Source organism: Beta vulgaris, chromosome 8, assembly GCF_026745355.1.
Source record: "Beta vulgaris subsp. vulgaris cultivar EL10 chromosome 8, EL10.2, whole genome shotgun sequence".
In the NCBI taxonomy this organism is placed as follows: Eukaryota; Viridiplantae; Streptophyta; class Magnoliopsida; order Caryophyllales; family Amaranthaceae; genus Beta; species Beta vulgaris.
The window spans coordinates 54939581-54945580 of NC_079209.1; positions in this window are offsets into that span (position 1 = coordinate 54939581).

Here is a 6000-nt window from a genome sequence, read left to right on the forward strand (position 1 = left end):
AAATATACTTCCTCCGTTCCATAATAAGTGAAACACTTACTATTTTAGAACGTTTCAAAATAAGTGAAACATACCTTAAATGGAAAAAAGAAAGTTATAAAATGACAAGAATACCCATCACAAACTTGTGTGGTTTGCTTTTCTCTCTCCTCCTTTTGATAATGAAAAGGGTATTTTATGACTTTTTGGCTTTTGAAAGTGATGTTTATTAAATCTTGTACCCAATCCTTATGTTTCACTTATTATGGAACGGAGGAAGTAGTTTTCTTGTTCAACAATTTGACCAATTTTTTTTTGTCAACTACTCATTTGTGTAACTTCAAAATTTCTCATGATTTTATTGTAATATCCCGAGTTTTAATATTATTTTAATTAATAATTAATCTTGGTTATTAGACTAAAAGTGACCCAATTTTAGTAAATAAAAAATCACAAAGCTAATTTTTAATTATATTTGGATTTCTAAATTATGTTAAAAAGGTATTAAATATTTTAATAAACAATTTATGTATATGAAGTAAATCAAACAATTAAAATCCTAAAATCAACTTTGTAAGTAATTTGGGTATAAGACTTGAGGTTTATAACAAATCCTGATGGCCCATTGCCTAACTCTATGAGCCCAACAAATAAAATAAAATTATAAGCTAACATTAGCCTAACAACATTCTCCCCCCCAAATCAGAAAAACAAAAATTAAAAGAAAATAACTTCATCTTCTTCCTTCCTCCATACGTGTAAGAGCAAGGATGGAGGTTGCTCAACAAAGTCAAAAACCATCAATTTCATCACAAACCAACAAACAAAATTCAGAAATCAATATCAAATAAAAAGAATTGAAAACTAATTCAATCTTCATCTTCTCTGTTTTTCTTTTGGTTCAGCCACCAAGCAACCACCGCTACAACCACCACTACCCCGCTTGTCAACCACCACCGAGGAAGCAACACCACCAGACGTCGGCCAAGCGCCACCTGTTCCCCTCCCCACTCGCGTCTCTTTAACCGTTATTTAATTTATACCTGTATTACTTAATGTTTGATTGGTTTAGTTTCTGTCACTTAAGTCTCTCACCATTCTTTTTGTTTTTTTTTTTTTTACTTTTCAAAGTTAAATTCTATGAACAAAATAGATATTTTATTGAATTTTGTAGTTGATTTTTGAATTAAGTACAGTACTTCATAAATTGTAAAGAAAGTGGACACTTTGATTTCAAGTCAATTTTTTCATAGGTTGTAGTTTTTTAGTAAATTTTTATGTTTTTGTAAAGTTTCCTCATTTTAGTTATTTGCATAATTATGACCCACCAGTAATTGTGAATGGTTCTTGAGAATAGTGAATTGTAAGTAAATTTTTGTAAATGTTTTTGTATGTATTGACGTTCTAGGTTATTAGTTTTAGTTTGTATGTTAATTTTAAGTTTTAATAAAGTTTCCTGATTATTTGAGTGATTTGCGTGATTTTTATAATGTGATTTTCTCAATTGTATGAGTGATTTGTAAAGTTTATTCTTTTAAGTGATTTGTGAGTGATTTGTAAGTGATGTTGTAAATTAATTTTCGATAGTTTTCTTTGAGTGTCGATTTTGATTTTGACATTTCTTTTGTAATTTAGCAAGGGAAGGGGGGCAAAATAGGCATTTCAAAAAAGGACACCATTGCTCCCCCCTTCCCTTATATAATAGAGATAGTCTAATATAAAATGTATTATAAAGTGGATAATAAATCCATTGAAAAATATAACTAACACTAATAATTCACTTCATTTCCTAATCATAACGTTTATATTAGTATTAGAGTTTTCAAGTAATTACATACTTTCTCTAATTGTTGTAACTTAAGAATGAACAAATATTAGAATTAATGTAATTGTTTGAAAATGTTTCACAACAATTAAATAGAAAAAATAATATTTTTTTTTTATTTCGGTAGCCGTTCACTCAAAAATTCAACTGTAATCGTACCGTTTAACCGTTAATTTTATCGGTTCAGTAACTGTACCGTTGAAACTTTTTTTGTCGTTACGGTAACCACCCATTTAGACTGGTTTTTCGATATTTCGGTACGGTTTTTCGATTTATGTTAAGTCTTACTAATTCCCAAAATGAATAAACCCCTAAATGCTAAGTAGAAACAGTAATACAAATTCATGCTTATCACTAGTAACTAGTTAAAGTAAAGTCACTTAATAAACTATAGTTTACATAAGTTTAGCAAATATTATTAGCTTATACTAAAACATGGATGGCCAAGCTTCAAATTATTTAAGTTATAACATGTTTAACATATCTTCTTAAACTAGTTAAAAGTTATAACTACTCATAATCTTAATAATTAGCTTATTTAATTAAATAAGTTTAATTGAGGATTCGAATTATCCTTATGATATTATGACTAAACTATGGATAATACTTTTGATTCGATTTCTAAGTACTATCCATAGATTATCATGAGATAAGTATAAAGGTTTTGGATAAACTATTATAACATCAACATGTTACATATAAACAATTCGCCACGCAAACGCTAATTAAATAAGTTAGACTATATAACTTTTATAAACAATATTGTAAACTAAGAATCGTACGTAAAGAGCACTAATACTAATGTTTTCTATTGATTACTAACTTATAAAATACCCGTATTGAAACTTAAAAGAACTCGTTCTTCTTAGCTCAGTAAGGACGATACCAAGGACATAAGAAGAGGGTTATCATAATGCAATCGAGGTAACAACTACTGCTAGTACCTGCAACTCCCTTGAAATGTGTTTTATGAAATTATGGCATGCTACTGAAATGATAATTATTTATGAACAAGTGTTTCTGAGTTGTGGGATTAATATTCATACATTTTTTTATTAAGTATTATGAAGTTCATACGATTTCAATAAATGATATATGATAATTAATGATCACTAAAAATGATATTGTTTATGAGATATTACTGAAAGCCTGAAAGTTACTGAATTTTAATGATCACTGTTGAAGTAAAAGAAATATAACATGATAAATTACACTGAAGGAACTAGTTGACTGTATCCAATGACTGAAGGTCGTGCACGTACCATACTGTTTACTAAGGCACTAGCCCGTTACTATTTACTGGGGTACTAGCCCACTACTATTTACTATGACAGTGGCCTACTACTGTTTATTGGTGTAGAGTAATGCCCGGGACCATGCCCTTGCACAGTGGTGCATACACATACTGTGAGACGTCCCATCATTGATTGATGTACATTAACCAGAGTAAAAACTGATGAAATGGGATTGTGGATTATTGAGGTAAAACTGAATGAATGATGTTTGCTTAAATGTTTTGAACTATTCTATCATTCGGTTTGCAAATAAAATGAATTGAAATGAATTTACGTTGTTAAAGTAGTTTGTTACTGAGCCTCTGCTCATCACGTTTTGTATTTATGTTTTAGGTATTGTTGGGGACGATGGTACTACGTATTAGCAAGGATTACCACCTCATTAAATCATCTAGTAGTAGTGCTGCTAACTTGCAAAGTTAACTTAACTAGAATGTAAGATCATATACTTTAATATAAGTTATCGTTGTTATATCAAGTAAAGTTATCTACTCTAATATAGTATAAGATGTGTAAGTTATCGCTATTATACAATGTTTAAATATGTTATATGATTGTACCCTTGTACCTTCTTAACCGAAGGTGCGACATTAATGCCTCGACTAAGTATGTATTCCGTTACTAAGTAGGTCGTCTTAAATAGTGAATCAGTTGTCGGGGTGTTACATTTATGTAATTATGTCTATAAATCACTATTTTTGTCTACTTAGGGCCTGTTCTCTTCGGCATAAAACAGCTGAACTGAATTGAACTGAACTGAACTGAACTGAATTGAACTGAACTGAAATGAATAGTGATATGTGAGAGTAAAAGTATTGTCAAGAGCTGAACTGAACTGAACTGAACTGGTCTGAACTGAACTGAAAATAAGTTGGGGAGAACATGCCCTTAATATATAATGTAAATTGTACTGAATCAGGTTGTTGCAAAACTTTGTACTCCTATATTTCTTTGTTTAGATATCTGCACTTGAACGAATCAATACACATGCTTGATTCTTCTACTCGGGACTTGGGACTGGGCCCTGTATGTAAAATAGGAAATTTTTTCGTTGAGAATTCTTCGTTCCCTTTCGTGTGAATTCCCTAGCGGCGAATTCAAAAATTAGGAATATAACCGTCTAAATCCAATAAATTCTTATCGTTTTATGATTTTATGAGAAATTTCATTCCAATGAAAGTACCTACCTTCTCAACACGTGATGAGGGGTTTTATATATTCAGGACACTACCTGAAATTTCCTGATTAAAAGTACGCTTTGTTTTCATGCATATATTATAGACATACTTGAAATATATAGTACTATTGATACGACTTTAGTCAGAAATTATCTACTAGTAATATACACAACAAAATTAAATACTCTCTCTGTTTCAAATTATAAGTCATTTTAGCAAAAAAATTTTGTTTCAAAATATAAGGCATTTTCCATTACCAATGTAAAATTAAATGCAACTTTATACTATCAAGATAATATTATAGGTTATTTTTTATTATCAATACAATATTTAATGTCAATTCTTATTACCTATGCAAATCTAACTAAAACTAACTAAATTCTTAATATGCGTAAAAGTGGTTTACATGCCTTATAATTTGAAACGGAGGGAGTATTATGTAAGATGTTGTTGGATCTGTCTTGATTTATATTTACAAAATATCAACTTTTTGTAATTCACGTGTTTGAGACATTGATTATTTATAAACCAATATATATTAATGTGCTGAAACCTCAAACCACAAGATTGTTCCTAATAATGCACATGCTACTCAATATCGATTGATGTTTTACAACTCCTTTCATATAAGTGTACATAGTCGTATAAAGTTTTAGGAAATCCTAATGTCAATAAAACTTTATCTTATTTGAAGTATATATTTTAAAAAATTCCAATGGAAAAGTTCTACTTACCTAGAGTTTCTTAGGTAAATAATTTCCTTCACTTTATGGAAAGTAACTTTCTAAAAATGCTATTTCCTATATTTTTATTAGCCAAACAACTCCGCACTATTTTACTTTTTAGGAAGTTCAACTTCCTATGTTTACTCATGATCACCAAGCATATACTCATATGTATATTATAAATTGCATCAAAGAAGTTAACAATTAAATTCACACAAGGATACATTCAAATAAACGTGTAACTTATTAGAAATGACTATAGATGATCATGAGTCGGGTCAAGTTTGAGCCATGCGATGCCCTAGAAATGCCCATTGGTCAGGGAGGATCAGATAAAAAATGGTGTGCAAAACCCGCTATTTTGAGCCAAAACTTAAACCGAAAAGTCATTTTTGACTTGTCCAAATCCTGTTCAAAAGCAAAAATCAGGCTGAACTGGGTCCGACACCGGTCGAGTTTTTTTCAGCTCTAGAAAAGACTAGTTTTATTGCATATGATGCGTGCAAACAAATATAACCTACGTTGTGTTACTTTAATAACCATACATCTAATAACACGTAATACAAACTACAATTTCAAAATAACTAAATTAAGAAGGTTAGTTGTGTTTCTTTTTTTCTTTTTAAAGGTTGAGAAAGTTTGATTATAAAACACTTCATGATAATAGAATGAGATAATTTGCCATGAAATTGACGTTGAAGTCGGTTTTTAACAAGGTTGATAAAACTGCACTGGACTAAATTCAACAATAAAACTCTAAGCGCGTGTTCTCTTCGGCATAAAACAACTTAACTGAACTGAATAGTGATATGTGAAAGTAAAAGTATTATCCAGAGCTGAACTGAATTGAACTGAAAATAAACTGGGGAGAATAGACCATAAGAAGAAAACAATTAAATTAAACTAAACTAACATCGTAAATGTAGGGCCAAGCCCTCAAGAGTTATACCACAAACTCAAAAAGGAGAGATGATGGAGTCATGAAGCACACGAGCCAA